Source organism: Sipha flava, unplaced genomic scaffold (genome assembly GCF_003268045.1).
Source record: "Sipha flava isolate LNK unplaced genomic scaffold, YSA_version1 121_pilon_pilon, whole genome shotgun sequence".
NCBI lineage: Eukaryota > Metazoa > Arthropoda > Insecta > Hemiptera > Aphididae > Sipha > Sipha flava.
Window position 1 is genome coordinate 740454 of NW_020271747.1, and position 17618 is coordinate 758071.

A 17618-nucleotide genomic window follows, 5' to 3' on the forward strand; every position below is an offset into this window, starting at 1 on the left:
AATTTTGTTACGGAGATTAAATTTGTTTTCAGATAATAGTAAATTGAACACTCGATTATTGTATTTCATCATTATGATTCAATTATATCACGAACATACTGTTTAATGTTTAGTAGTACTATTTAAAATTTTACGAAATAAAATGTTTCTCGTTGTTACAATGAATTACCAAATTACAGGTAGTAAATTGCCTTCAAAACGTAACTGTTTAAGTGGCTGTGAAGTGTAAATTTAAATTTAAAGTCAAGTGCTTTGCTAATTATTGATGAATGTTTATACAAATTCTAACTCAAGAATATGATAGTCATACGAAAAAGATAAAACAAAAACTGCATTCAGAGTTACAAAATTTAGAAAAAAATAAAATAAATAATGGTACTTAATATATATCGAGTAATAGAAATACAATTTGAAAAACCTTAGATCATTTGTTTAACATCGCCCATTTAAATGCAATGAATTTAATAAAAATTGTTGATGATAAACAATTCCTATTATTAAAAAAACAAAGGACGTATTGGATGCATGCTTGGTAGAAACATAAAATTATCTGAAATGAAAAGCCGCAAGATAAAACACAGAAAAGAAAATAAAAGAAAAGAAAAACAACAAAATACTGAATATTTAAAAACTGGTAATTAATGTTTATTGTTTATATAATATAATAATGAATTAAATTTTAAAATATATTATAAATATTATTTATTACCAAAAATGATTTATTTTTTATTGAGATTTGATTGAGGCTAAATTTCCACAATAATCTGGTCCAAATATACAACTTTTTAAAATTGGGTTGAATATGGGTTAATATTAATAAAAATGAATATTCAGTGTGTACAAATGATCCCATTACATTTAACAATACAGTACATGATAAAATATAGATAGATTTTACAGAAAATAAACTTACATATAATTTCCCTCGTAGTGATTACAAAGAGTTTTTAGAATTGATTGTAATAGTTCTTGGAGGAAACTTAAAGAAAATCTTAAAGGTTATTATTTAAAAAAAACAATTTAAGCTATCTTCTACAAAAGAAATTTCACTACAAAAAAATGTTTGTTTATAATGAAATGCATAAAACCATATAATCAATTTTAATTAAATAATTATATATCCATATTACGATTATCTTTTTTATAAAGCGTATAAAAAAAAAAAAAAAAAATACGTATAAATATTTAAAAAGTAACCAATAACAAATAATTATAAATGATTTTATGCATTTTTTAATTAATTGTAAAAATGTATAATTTATTAAAATTTAAATGGCTCTTATTTAGTCAATATTGATTTTAGAGCCATGGTTAATTGGTCAAAATGACCAATCAGTTTATCCGAATTTGGTATCAAAAATACCGCTTGTTATTAAAAAAAAAATAAGTTTCATTGTGCATGCGCGTACCGAGAAGGTTAAAAATTTGAAATTTATCTGAAAATATGTATTTATATACCATTAGCTTGTAAAAAAAATTCGATTTATTCCAACATAATTCGGCCGAGGAATTAAGTGTTCCTTAAATTGGTTAACACACGGTATATACATATATTTAGAAAATCATATAAATAATATTGCTTTTTTATTTTTGGTTTTTTTATTACGACTGACATTAAATAAATTGTTAAAAATTATTACTGGTCGGTTGTATTTTACTTTTGTGAACCCAGTTAATCGCTTGACCTATGAATATATAATATATTCAGGAATATCTAGTCAGTAAATTATGAATTACTGTATATTTATCATGACTTCAATAGTGTCTATAACTTATTATTAGCTACCAAAACAAGGTATTAAATTTTTGAATCTTATTTTATTTTATACCTCTTTGACTTACAGTGATATCATGGCTGGATACCTAATTAACTTATCTTTACTACATAACCTTAATTCAATTTAAATGAATATAAAAATGAGTCATTGAAAAGCCATATTGAACCCAATAATCCGGATAATCCATGAAATCCGGATTTTTGACAAATCCGAATAATTTGAATATGCTCATAACTTCTTTTTGGACATGTAAAATATTTTTCTTTACTCCCAGAATAATATAAATATTGTTTTCATTCAACATTACGACTTTTTTTTCTTTTGGGAATATATTTGTAATATCTAGCATATCTATAACAATAAACCCATGCCACAGGAAGTATAAGACACATAATAAAGCTATATTCATGTCGCAACAGGAAATAGATTTATTTAATATTTTAGAATATAAGAACTGGATCCTTCGTCAATAATAATACATAACACTAAATTATCATACTTGAAATAAATATGTTTAATTAGATTAAACAAAACGTTAAAAGAGAGAAATGTGAGTAATAGGTCTTTTGTGGTGGTCATGCACTACATATGCCATAGTTCAAGGGTTATCTTAATTTAAGTTGTGTGTTTGTGTACGAATCTAATTGATGAATACGAAACCATATGATATGAATTATTGGCATCTGCTAGTTTTCGATCATGTGTTTTATTTGCATATCACGCTAGCCGTAATTTGTTTCGTTCAAAATGATTACGATAACTTTGCAAAACTTTCACTCTATCAATCGATTACAAATCTCATCTAATTGATACTTAGACTTGCTAGTTTTCTTTGATATTTCCCAATATTTAATTTTAAAATCGCTTTGAGAAATTCACGGTATCGAAGGATTACGATTACAAAACGGTAAAGTTTTTCGAATTATGGCTGTTTAATCGTAATTCAAAACACAATTACAGGCCTTCAAGTTCCTATTTACATTTGCGAGTGCTCGCTCGTTTCCTCAAATAAACATAAAGTATCGTAAAAACTTCAACTCTGTTTCTGTATCGATGTTTTACTACCGATTAAATGTGATCTGTACTTTTGGTGTTGATACGAATCGTTTTAATACTTATTATTTATCTTAAGTATACACACACCCATATTTATATAAAAGGGAGTTTGATTTAAAAACTTCAATTTCATATACGTATTTAATTCAACTACATGTTTATTTTTTTTTTTTGATGGCACTTGCTTTAAATATTTATAAATAAATTCTCGGCCAAATTGTTTATTTTATTGTTTACGATTTTTTTAAAATATTCTATTATTTACTATGAAGTTCAGGATCTACTTAGAGTAAGTTATTTCAAGTTCACTGATTAATCATTGTTTTCAAAATTTAAAACACCCACTTTTTCAGTTACCGACGGAATAGTATTTTACGTGGTTTTATTTCTCGATTTGTACGTTTACCTAATTTATGCAGCTTACATCTAAGAGTGTATTGCTATATTTATTGTGTAAATAAATCAAGTATATTCTCGCAAGGTGCTTCATCTATACACCGTATACTTTTTATAAAATTAATTCTGTTTACATTCCCCTCCCCCCCCAAAAAAAAAAAAAAAAAAATCACCTAAAATAATAAGAATAACGCTGAAATTTGATTTATATAGAATAGACGTATTGTGCCACTTCTGGTAGAGGCAATGTTTTAAATCTAAAATACTTGAATCGATCTAAATGAGAACGTGGAGTTGCACAGCGATTTAATAACTCGATTGCATCGTTACCGAAGTTAAAATGTTTCTTACATAACTCCACAATCACTCGTCAACACTTGGTGCATAGTTATATAGGTTTAAAGAAAAACCGGTGTTTGCTGAAAATAATGCGTTCCTCGAAAATCATTCCATTTTAATAAAATTAATTTGTGAACATCGTAAACACATTTTTTTGATATTTTGAAATTAACAAAAAAAAAAAAAATAAATAAATAAAAAAGTAAATATTTGCTCAACAATCTGGTGTGTGTGTTTAAACACGCTGCTGTACTTGGAAGACAATTTTAAAAATGTTCAGTTACTCGTCTGGGTTATCATCGATAAATGTGAATGAGAAATTCACGACCCACCTACTCATCGTGCGAAATATTACGTGTTGTGCGTGCGTTCGAAAAATAATATTTTGAAAACCGTCGTGTTATTTTCGACTAACTGTCATATTTTTTATCGCGCTGCACAACGCTTTGGAAATGTTCTCGTGTTGAAGTTTACGTTACGGTTGTTCCGTTTTCCAACTTACGCGTGTACCGATCGTTATTACGTTTTATAATCGTTACGACGTGACGCATGTTATGATGTAAATGTCTGATGTTCCGACGAGGCCGTCGATAAATCATAGCACACGTACTAACCGAGTCGTTACCACCGTTGAATATGTTGCAGAACAAATGGCGACACGGGCCACTGACGTTGTCGGTTCTCGACAACTAAACGCCCGATGTAGTACTTGTATACCCGACAGTGTGCGCCGTGTCTACGTATTTCAGAGTCGAAAAATTGTATTTTTCGGATAAATATTGTGTACATATAAGCTGCCTGGATAAGAACAATGTTTTATTACTCAAAATAAAACTCGACTTATTGATATTATAATAACTATGATTATTTTAAGGAAACATTATTTACGATCGATTCAAATAAACGCAACGCGATTAGTGCACTTTATTTCGTACAACATAAATCGAGAAACAATTACCATTGATACGACCTTACTGCCATTACTTTTTGCTATCAAAAACTATAACGGATTAAATTGATCAGCATATAATATATAAATGAACATAAAAACGAGATTGACACCGAATGCACCAACCACGTTCAACTATTTTGCTCGTAAAACAAAATCCTAAACAATCTCCTTCGCGGTCTATTATTGATTTAATAACTCGTGGACAGTGATGCGGAGTACGATATCGTTTAAATCGTGTAAGTTTTAAGCGCTTGCAGGTGTCATAGCGGAAATCCGATGCGAAGATGTGATTTCTAATGACAGTATCGGAAAGAATCGGCTTAAAACATAGACGATATTGGAATGAAACGTAACAATACGAGTACGCATCCGTTTTTTTAGCAGCATAGTTGCATAAAAATTCTAAAGGATCGCACTCCGCTTGAAATAAGTGCTCATCAACTGCAGTCCATGTCCACTTTTGGTGTAGATATTGCATTTGTTGATCAGTTTTTGTCAGCGGTCTTAATTGTCTACCTAAGAACGAAAACACTACCCCATATTTGTTTCCATTTAAAGTCGTGAATACGATGAATACGATTTTTTGAAACTATGCTTGCCTTCCTTTGTGGTCATGTTTACTCGCAGGAAAAATGGTTTCCCTGCTTTTGATCCCTTTCGAACACGATCATTCACGTAATTCACGTAATATCATAAATTTTTCCGCGTTAAAGATCGATGATTTAACTATTATTTCAATCATTAATTGCCTGTTATAGTTTTCATCCGTCCGGACGGAAACCGTTCGTCACGCGAAACCGTTTGCTTTGCGCGGTAGAAACATAACGTCATGAAGTGTACGATTTAAAATTCTCATGTTCACTACACGCGTGAAATGCATTTACGGCGTCCGCACGCGAGTCCCAAGCCGCGCTGTAATAGCACCACGGTTTCCGTTCGGTTTTACGCGGGTAGGCAGGCAAGTCCCCGTGTACGTGTTCTCGCGTAATCTCGCGTGAAAGGTACAAGTCGCGAGCGCGTGAAACTTTCATACGATTAATTGAATAACGGTGAACTGTTCCCCGTCACCGGACGACATCGCGCACGGCAATCGGCGTATCTAAGCACGGAAGCCTTCACCCCCAACCCCGGTCACGTACATAATATAAATGCACGTGTAAGCCGGAAAGAGAATCGACGGAAGAGGAAAAGGGAGATATTATATTATATTATTATTATACCCCATGCGGCACACTTCGGATAAATTAATACGAATAAGTTTATATGGAAATTGATGTGCACGCGACCATACGGTCGTGATGGCGTTTCAGTTTTATGTATATGCGCGCGCGTGTGTGTGTGTGTGTGTATATGCCATGTTTAATACAATATATTAAGTCTAATAGGTATATACGTATTCTTCCTCCCTCATAATTTTTATTTGTGTGTGTGTGTGTGTGTGTGTGTGTATTCCTTGGTCTGTCTGAGAGGAAAAAAGTTCTTTAGCGCATGTTCCAGGCCACTATTTCATACTGTATATGATAAAAATATACATGTATCTCGTGGTAACAACTTTTAATTAAGGTTGCTTTATTTCTTTCATTTTTTTTCATAATATTATTAGAACCATGTATTTTTTTTTTTTTTAGCGTTCATGAGATCGAATAAACTTTTACCTAGTTATTACCTGTATATATATATATATATATAAACATTTATAAATCGTACCACGGTAGTAGGGTAGTAGTCATAATTAATTATCGTTTACAAGACCTATTCGATACGAATCATACAATGTTGATGTAGTACTATGTTTACTGCATTCCACAATGTATTGTTTTATGTTATCGGCACAAACGTAAATACAGCGTAACAAAAACAGGCTTAAGAGAAAAAAATATTCATTACAACTAATCGGTACGTGTTACTATAAGCAGATTAAATATCTCGAATTGAGATACGTTCTTTAGAGTAACATTGCGGAGGAAAACATCGAGGAGACTAGAGAAGGCTTTCAATACACCATAAATATACTGCTACTATGAGGTACATTATATGAGCTCTAACGTTTTTCAGGCGAGCATATAAGTGTCAAACTAAGGATGTGTGCATGGATGGATGATAGTGAATACCTAGTTGGCAGGCATTGCGAAAATACTGAATAAACGTGGGCGAGGAACATAACCATGTAAACGTATGGTGATGACTTTTGCCACGATTGTATTTGACGTGGACGAAAAGTATCTGGGGAGAAAAAAAATCGAAAATATTACAGCTATATGTAATGGAATAACATCGATTCATGACACCATTAAGTAATGCGTGATAATTGAATGGAAATAAATACATATTTCGTCGATATTTCTGACACACATTTATATGAAATATGTATTAATATATATATGAAACTAATGCGGTTTGAACACATCAAACACGTGAAAAGCAAACGTACAGCGGAAAATTTTAAAACGATTTGCCCGCCCTTTATAGTACTTACGTATGAGCACATTACGAGGGTTAAGTATGCTTGTACAATGAGGCATCCTTGTTCACTACGACTATCGTGGTTATGAATTTTGATGATCCGAATACGGTGTTTGAATGATATTTGTATAATGTGCATGGTATTCAATTTAACCTATATTATTATTATGTATATTTTTATTGTACCACACCGCCCGCCCGCTTGGCCGTTTTCAAAACTTGTTGTTAAAAAAATTGACGTTTGACGTTCGACGATATTATTATTATTATCGTGGTGAAGTTTTTCGTATCGCAGAGTTGATTGTATATCATTCGTCAGTCAACAAGACCAAAATGTCAAATTGTTCGAAACGCTGATTTACATATGGTAATACTAACATTCTTATAATACGAAACGTGGACGATCATTGCAAAATTAAAAAAGAAAAATATATGTAGAACCCTAGAGTGACAGATTGGTTAAGTAAATGTTTAAGAATAGTTAGACGGATAATGATAGTTGTCAATGAAGAAATAATGGAAATAGATGTTTGCAACAGTAATAGTAGGGAACGGAGAAGAAACGGATTGAACATTTACTCGAACTTAAACAGGTGGAACGAGGAAATGAAAAGGAAAAACAAACGACGGGAAAAAGTATTGACTGCAAATACCGATCTTGGAATTTAAACAATAAAGAATATGCATATTATATTAAAGCGTTTACGTTTACGGTTCATGGCTATAGCAATTTGTTGTGACGGTTAGATTAGTCGATCGACTTGTTTTAAATATTGCGGTCTTGTCTAGGATGAGTATATAGTGTGAATAATGTACCACAGCAAAGCCAGCACATTTTCGTGAATTGCAATATGTCACCGTTTTTTTCTATTTTATACGATAAAGAACTGATTAATTTAGGCGAAAAGCACGGTACTGGACACGTCAGACGACACTGCTACATGGAGACTAAAGTGTATATAAGAGCTGATTAGGGTCATGGTTATGAATTCGCTGTATGCTAATATTAAACTCACACAGTGGCTTATTCATTTAAAATAAATAATACTGTACAATAATAACTGGCACCGAACTAAATATGGAACCTCCGGAGTATACAACGTGATTCTCTAAGCACGCTACTTATCCCACTTTTAAACTTAAGTTATGCGATTATTTATATTATAATTTATTCGTATTTGTCTTTTTTTTCTTGTGTAAAAATGTTGGGGTGAAAAAACTTTAGTATTTTTCTCATTTTGAACGTATTGTTATGATTTTATCTATCTCTAATGTCAACACACTTAAACTTTTATTTTTCTAATCTGCTTTTTTCAAACCCTATTTTCCATAAATTAATATAAAAACTAATATTGGACCAATTTAACTACTTTTATAAGTTTTTAAGCTTAGATTAGGGATGCAAATGTCAGAGGTTACGCCATAAAACGCTAATGTGTTATTCCACTCATATAGACTCGAAAAACATAGCTACTGATGCTGATACTGCTGATACTAACTATAGCTACTGATGCAATTTTCGTTATATATATAATTTTTTCACTATATCTTTGAAATAAATACGCGTAGTTAACGACAAACCACATGGTTAAAATAAGTACGCTAAAGATTCACATGCTGCGTTTATGAGCTGTATACGTATGCTGCATACGTATGTTTGTATAATTAATGTAGTATTGTTACCACTGCGTTTTTTACAAATGTCTGAATCGTTAACAGATACTCGTTTTCAGTTTCTGTCAATAAAGTGTTTTTTTTTTTTTTTTTTGTTTGTCATAATGTATGTAGGGAAATATTGTTTTTAAATTAATTGACTCTTTTATTTTTACCTCACCGTAATAATCAACACGAATTATAAATTTACTCGTAAATTTATAAACAGTTGATTTATTATGATCGCTGAATTTTCTATTAGCAAGAATAATATATGAATACATAGTACATATACAAAATAATTCAATTTGATTTAAGAAAAAAATAATAGTGGACGTGTCATCATTAGATGGTTCGTCTCACAAGCAAAATTCAATTTGTATAAATAATTTCATCAGTTATGTTTATTTCATTACTTTATTATTAGGGATGAGAAGTTAAAGGAATTACATTTTGTTATTCGTGTCTTCTATTTATAGGTAGGTTAGTGGTTAAAAATCTATTTCATAACCTATTGATTTCATATTTATTAACTAATTTTTGAATATTTTTTTATATTTTGGTCATTTTTTCAAGAAAATATTAATGTGAATTTAAATGCTTTTTTAGTAAATTTGTATTTTTTTTTTTTAATACTAGTTATCCTATAAAACAATAATTTAACACAACATTTGTAGTTTCAATAACAGCGTTCAAACCTAAAATCTAATGCATATATTTATGATTATTTACTAACGTATCATATTAATGTATCGTTTATTATCGAAGAGTGCTTAAACTGAAATATAATAGAACATAAACACTTATCAAACCATTGGTAATTTTTATCTTATCTGAGTATAACGCAAATATTTTTCCTTTCACGACTGTTAAAAATAAAATTTAGTTTAATTCACTATCGTATACGGTCTCGTAATTATTCTTATGTTCGTCAATTAATATTTAATTTATGTAAAATGCCAAACCTCTTAAAATATTCATTACAATAATATATTTTTTCTACATATAGCAATATTTTTTTTGTAATATGTGTGAGACTAAAGTAAATGGTAGTAAAAGGTTTACTGTTGTGCAGCACTTAAAAACAAGAAAACATGTACGATTTGGAAACCGTTGACAAAATTAAAATAAAAAAATAATAAAACAGATGTTCAGATTTCGTGATTCTAAAAAGTCTATATTTTCAAAATATTTGTTTAAAGACAATTTACATTTACATAAACTTACAAATGTAATTTGGATAATTTTTTAAAAAATACACGTTGAACGATATCTCAACGGAATATACTTTGAGAAGAACATGTTACAGTGAAACAATGAATTGTACTGGAAATGTATCACTGGAAAAAATATTTGGGTCTTTATAGACGAGAAAACTGCAGTGGAAGGTAGAATAACTGCAATGTTTAATGCCGGCATACTATTGGTTGATGAGCGAGGTGAATAATTGTTATGAAAATCTAAAGTTCTGTATAAACTAACTTTTCAACAGTAGCAATGCTTTTTGATAAAATCATGTTTCTTTTTTGGTCAAACAGTTAAAAACATAATAACTTGCTTTTACATATGATTGAAGTTGGTACAGTTATAAAAGCGTTGTATTCCTAAAAAAAGGTGGTACAATGATTGTATAGTGCATACAACGCATATATTCTCAGAGAAAATTTGTAAATTTGTGGTAAATTCCCTGGTGTAGACAAATTAATATCATGAGTAAAACAATTTTTTTTTAAATTCTACATCTTGCACAATGCTATTTGAAAGTAAATCTTCGGATATTACATTTCCACCGAAATCCAAACTTCCACGTAGGGGGCTTGCATATGTGCTCCTTCATACTACTGTACATATTTAAAAAAATGCCGGTGTATTGCAACAACACAACTTATTTATATTACAACAACAATAATATATTTTTATGTATTATAGATTGCATAAAATTAAACCTTTTTTTTTCTCGATATTTCAGTGATGTTTTGCTCTTAGTCCAATTGTATAATATGCATAAAACAAAATTATATTTTCTTAACTTTAATTTAATTCTTCTGATGGCCGCTGTTTTTACCCATGACGGTGCAATGAAGCTCATGTTACGCTCCACCCGGTAGAAGGAAGGTAAAAATTATGTTTAGTTGAAATTACGCTCAGCGTATTGTTATAACATATTTATACAGACACTCAACAGTTCTATCGCGATTTGTCGTCTAAAATAATCTAAATTAATATAAATAATAATTGTGACAATACTATAAGACCTGCTCTGGTGCACAACACGTACGTTCGTGTACGTCGCGTGTTACATCGTACTATATACTTAGATTAAGAGTCGTGTCATCAATTCCCAGAAGAGCGTGTCCTTTGTCGCAGGCACGCGCTCCTAATCCATTTACGTTTCCCGTGTCGTTCATGATAGTGCGCCAATAGCAGTGTGATTCCGAACACGGTACGGTCTTTTTGTCTGCCGTACGCGTCTATTTGCATACAGGTATAATGTGTAAAAACCACCGTACAATTTCCACCCTGTCTCGTCCACTCACTACGGTATATTTTGTGCGCACCGGACATTTGCGCGCTTTATGTGCATATTACACCGACGTCGTTCCCGATGGATGTCGAATCAAAGGGCGCTATGTACAGTAGTCAGCAGTCATCGTAAGAGGTGTATTGCAATACAATGATACATTATTGATATGTTTAAAGGAAAACCAGCTTTTTTTGTCGTGTAATCTTACCGCGTTCCAGTACGAACGCATATACGTGTTTACATTTATCCGCATACGTAATTTCTGTTCCAAAATACACTGGTGGTGAGGCGGGAGGAGGGGCCAGATGAGCGCTGTGAAAAATGTATTCGAATGAGAGTATTATTAGTTTATCTTAAAGGGTGTGTGCTAATATATTTTTATTGTTCGTAACAATGTACTGCACACCGAATTCAATTTACCAGCAATTAAGAACTACATAAAGGATTTATCGGCAAGCTTCTTTTGTCATTTACGCAAAGCAAACGGTCCACAAAATTTCGGGTTAAATGTCGGCCCCATTAATCGACGACTAAAACATGGTTATTCTCATGATGTCCTAAACTAAGTTATCTAAAATGTAAATACTATTTGTTGATCATTTGTTCATTCCTGTAACACCATCTTAAATCTTTATGTACATCGCTAAATCGTTAACCTACTTTTACTACATATTATGTTAATATCGTTTTTTTATAAATAGCTAAACATTTTATACATTATACCTAAGTTTAGATGATATTTGTCAGGAAAACTATATAAGTAATAAATAATAAAAAAAAAAAAAACATATTTTTATGTGCAAAGTATTTTTGTAATCATTTGTCTTACGAATAAATTAATAAATACAATATGTTATCCAGACACATTCTAAATAAATGTGCAGTTAGAAATATCGTTAAATAAAGTGTTGGCTTTATAAGACCCGTAATAAATGTTTGAAAATTAAAAACCATCTCGTCCTAAGAGTATGCAAACGTGCATAAGCATTTTCAAGTCGTTTCGTGGAGTTTTATTTTTAACATATTAAACAGCGATGGTTTTATATTTAAAATTGTATTAATCCAGATGATTTTTTTTATTTTTTTTATCGTCACATGATCCCAGAATTTACTACGACCCGCACGCGCGCGCAATGCTGTCTTATTTTCTAACCCTTTCAATCCGATGAAGCTCGGCAACGGAAAAGAGTCGAAAAGTAACAAAGTGGACAAGACGAAAATTTAATAAAACGAATTTTATATTCGACATGTATGGTGCGTGCGGAAAACGGTGAGTGTGTACCGTGTGCTAGAACGATTGTAGACGGGGAATTGAGAGGGATAGAGAGAAAGAAAAAGAGAAAATATATATAAGAACGGGAGCGACGAAAATTCATCATCTCCGTTTTTCGCTCCAGGCAATACGTGACTTTTGCGCTCTATCCATTTTTCACCTGCAAATTTATTACCGACGAGAAAATGTGTTTCTCTTTTATTTTTTCTATTTTTCCATTTCTTTATTTTTTTAAAAATATACACGCCCCCAAAACTTTATAATACGATATTTACGATATAATACGAGTCTATTTTACTTGGTGTCTAATTATATTTGCATAATATATATATATATATATATATATATAACAGTAACCTTGAGTGTCCTAGTCCAACAAAATGTGTACATTATATCCGAATTCAAAAGAAATTAATTTTATTAAATACTTCTTATAATAGATACGAAACGCTTTAACTCAACGGCTGTAAACGGTGTTATCTTTTATTTTCATTTGAGTTTTAATAAAACACCCAGTTACATCTCTTTCCCTTGTGCGATTGATGTCAACACATTTTATATTAAAAGAAAACTGCCACCGAATACGTTATTGAGCACCGTGCAGCTGCTTGTGTAATTATTTTATTACGTTTTAATGACGTATTTTCTTATTTTCATTTTTTTTTTTTTTAAAGACAAAGTTGCGTGGAACGTAAACCATCCAACCATAGTGTATCGTATTGCGTGGTATCAAATATTAGTGAAGTTTTTAATGAAACCGATGGTTTAACCGTTTTATTTTTTATTTCGCTTTAAGCCTTGAAGCTTTAATTGCCACTGTTCAAACCGGCAAAAGAAAAAAAAATGTACAAGATCTTCAACATTAATCGAACATGTTTTAAATAAGGTTGAAAAATGATATATAAATACATTTTATTTTAATAAAATGTTAACAAAACGGTCGAAAATATGGATTATATATACATACGATGATTATTCATTTTTTCTCGTTTGTAATACCCACATTTTCTTTGATATTTATTAAAATAAAAATTTTGTTTCGAATTCACTATAGGAGTGAAAACTTTTAAACATTTTGAAAGAAATAATTTTTTCGCCACATGGATGGGAAGATAGATTTTCTAAAAACGATGAGCAATTCCATTATAGTTTCACTCAGTACGTATGTGCCTATATTAAATTAGGTATATAATTGGCACAAACAGTGAGTTATCGTTTATCATGTAAATCTACCAAGAAGACATGATAAAGAATCCAAATATAATCCCGTAATAAATAAATAAATTATTTTTTAAATTCAAAAAACTAAATTACAACTACAATTGCGTCTATATATTTTGAGTAGAACACTGATACAAAGAAACGTCGTTGTGACCCTTTTGTAGTTCGATGTCCGATTCACAAAGATTTCCATATTCAGTAGCATTATGATAATAATATATGATTCATTTTGTACAGACGCGCTTGTTTCATGTTTTAAAACGCATTGGTACGGACGGTGAACGCGAGAGAAAACGTACAGCCAATATGAGATTTGCGGCTGACGATCACATCCGCTCTCAAAGAGGAGCAAGAGAGATAAAAAAAAAAGGGACAATTAGCTAGTGAACCGAATTCGAAGCCCCGTAAACGTGTTGGTAATTTAATCCGAAAACGTTTGGACGGTGGAATTAGGATTCGTCAGGACGGTGGTATTCCTACCAGTACCAGGTCGCGATGCCACAGACAGGGTATATATATATGTGCGTTTCCGAATGTCGATGTGCTCCTAAAGCCGCTTTATTGTTTCCTTTTCGAACGTCCCCCGTAAATGGAATAACCAATTAGGTGTAATATCTCTACCTCCGTCCCGAACCGTGTTCGATTTTATACTTGATAAACACCGCACAAATGCATATAGTTATGTTATGGAACAGTTGGGTGAAAAAAAATTCCCCACGGGTAGGAACCAATAAATATGTAATGGTTTTGTCGCAAAAAAAAAAAAAAAAGCGTGTTTATATTTATTATAATTATGTGTGTACAATATTACGAATCGAGAAAATGTATGTCGTGAAAATATTATCACTTCGTCCTTGGTTTACGAGTACGCGTATATATACATATATAAATAGGGGTTGTGTGTAGCAGTTCAGTTATAAATTATTATTATGGTTGCGTTAACAAACACAATAATACTCTATTATATGATTCCGTACTGTGCACAGAAAGCAAATGCCTCTCATTCAAACGAAATAATTCCTCCAATTTGAATAGCGTACACGTTGTTTAACAACGGGATCAATTTATCGATACGACGTTGGAAGTTATATTAATAATTCAATAAAACTAGTGTCCCACCTACTACTCTTAATATTATTATTATCATACCGTTTTATGCTGTCGTTATTCGTTTTCCCTCGTACTACCCGACTAATTTACAATTAAATCGAGCATACTAAAAAGCTTTGATGGAATTGTTTCGAGAACGATGTCACTGTAAGTATATTGAAAATTAATTTTCGGTTAAAGCCCGGGAGTAAAGCTTGTGTACACTTAAACAAAGCACTCTGACATTTCGTGAAAAATGCTCGTAACGTTTCGTCATTTTAAATTCGTCGCACACAATGCGCGTACCCCAAGTGATATTGCCGATGTCGTTGGTATTCCACTTTCAGTGTTCGAATATGTACTTGTTCAGGTTTTATCAATGTTCTCGCTGTCTTCATATAATAATAATACAACGAGTCATAAAGCCGTTGCGAAAAACGTGCGAAAAAAAAATTAACTAATTCAAATTATGGTTTCTAAAATATTTTATACCTGTATACGCGTACCACCACCATACCGCGAACGCATTTTAGTTTCCCAATAATTTCAATCACTATGTCGATGATTTACTTTTCATTTTAAAAACGCACCTAAGTCCGCTTGGTTTTGTCGTAGTGCGCGCACGAATATTAATTTTAGTACTGTACCGCGTCCAACGAATATTTAATTAAAAACTTTTGTGTGTTCATAAGCTGCAGGAGACTGGTTTTTGCGGGTACAGGATGATTAATTTCAGTAGTTCTGCTTTTCGTATCAAACACATCATTGCGTAAGATCTTAAAGCAAATATATATTTTTTTTTTTTTTTACTCCAATGACCTGTATAAGTATTGTTTTATAAGTATTATATTAGCAAATTGCATATATAAGACGGATCACCTTATGTATGTATTGATGATATAGGTATATTAAACACGCACAACGACAGGTCCTGCACTATTCGCACAAAGGATCCGTGAGCTTCCTTTACATTTGAAATTCAATGCGAATCGGAAAAAAATTGCACTGAAAGTAATGTATTTTAATAATTTTCAATTTGCGAATGTATACGAACCTTGGTGCGTCAGATAAAACTCGTGAGATCCATAATACTCCTAATTCTGTACAAAATAAATAGTAGATAAGTGCAGTGTGAATTTTGTAATAGTCGATAATAGTGATATAAAATTGGTACTGCGCATAACTAAGGTCGATGACTATTTAAAAATTGTTGTGGATGTGGAAAATGACAAAAATTATATGAAAAATTAGTTTGTCATACCGGCGTATAATAAGTTTAATAAGATAGAATTAAAATTGGTCTTTCCTTGTCGTGAAATTATATGGTTTGGACTGTCGATATAAAAAATCGACACTGTTTTCTAATTAGGTTGGCTTCATATAGAATTAACGTGAGGAGGGGGTCTGAAATCTAGCCGGTTATCAACGGGAAAAAGGTTTCAATCGGTCATGATGAAAATCGGAAGAATGATACTTTGCAGTAAAATGTTTATCGTTTAAAACCACGAACAGCTGTGATGAGTCGAAAAATGCTCATCTTTCGATAAACAATGGTTACCGAAATTATTATTATCGTTATTCGTACTATTTTTCCGTCACGACGAATAATATCACTTGTACACAAAAATAACAAGCTTCGCATGCCGATTAATTTTATGTTTAAGTCTCATTCGTCGAATCGCGCGCAACGAATATTTCATAACGGTCAACCTTTGAAATTTGCATTAAGTTGTTCACACAGCGAACCCTTTGTAAACGTTTTGTTTTTGTTTCAGGTAAGAATACTCATGGACGCGCACACACGTCGTCAAATATGCATGCGATAACTGTATCGTATACACGAGACTGCTAAAGGTAGGTCTGCCATCCTTATCACCTACGGACTGCAGGCACATGTACATATACAGGTACCGTATAACCCGCGATCGACAGTAAAACCATGATTATACTCATATATATATAGTGGTATTCTCGTTATATCCTTTAATAATAACGGTTTCGATAAATACCAAGTTGTACATGTTGAACAAATAGTTACGTAATAAGAAGTCTATCCGGACTAAATCTACATCGGATATGATTAGAACGATTACATTTCACTACCTTACGCTGTGTCCTGACTATTGATTATTAATAACAAATAATAGCTGTATGCTAATCTGGTAGTTCACTAACTTTCGGAAAAACGACGTCAATAGAACCATCGCATTATTTCTCGCCACCATTTGAACACTTATATGGATTATTAATGAAAGACACGTTTTTTGTAGGCCGATTAAACTGCAGACATCCAATGTCCAATTTGTTTTCGTCGGTCCGATAGAAGTACATTATTAAGCTCGAAACAGTAGTACCAACACGTGCATAGCAGATCATAGCACTCAACTACTCGTATGTGTCTTTATTATTCTTTACCACTTGTTATATAGTGATTATATAGTAATATAATACTGCATTTTACGTGGGCAAAGTACTATCTATCTCCGGGTCCAAGTGGTTTTCGGAGAGGTATCTTTACTCATTCTTTTCTTTCGCATGTCCAAATTTTACCCGCACTTATTGTCCCTTCCACCCGTACATCACCGCCACGTCACTCGGTCTATCTGAAACTTAAAACGCATTAAATGCAGTATCGTGTGCACTATATACGATTCTCTTCTCTCCTTTCTCTTGTTACGTTGAATATATATATATATCTTTACGGTTGCGCTGCATACAGTATATAGTATACAAAATATACACATATAGATAAAGTTGCGCTTCTGTTGCATTATTATCGCGGGCAGGATACTTATTGTTACCACGTATATATTACTATTATTATTAGTATTATTATTATTATTATTATTATTATTATTATTATTATTATTATTA

At 31.7% G+C, this 17618-nt stretch overlaps 1 protein-coding gene across 2 annotated transcripts in view; it reads left to right on the plus strand.

The window, feature by feature from the left end:
- The window catches only part of LOC112694008 (zwei Ig domain protein zig-8-like), a 571990-nt gene that overhangs the window by 406754 nt on the left and 147618 nt on the right, over positions 1-17618 (plus strand). Inside the window, exon 1 of one of the 2 annotated variants that reach the window (XM_025569326.1) lies at positions 17051-17135. The exons of the other annotated variant lie outside the window; for it this stretch is intronic. The gene's annotated coding sequence lies outside the window, so the exon portion shown is untranslated. Of the gene's footprint in view, positions 1-17050; positions 17136-17618 lie in introns of those variants that run through there. 2 annotated transcript variants of the gene reach the window in all.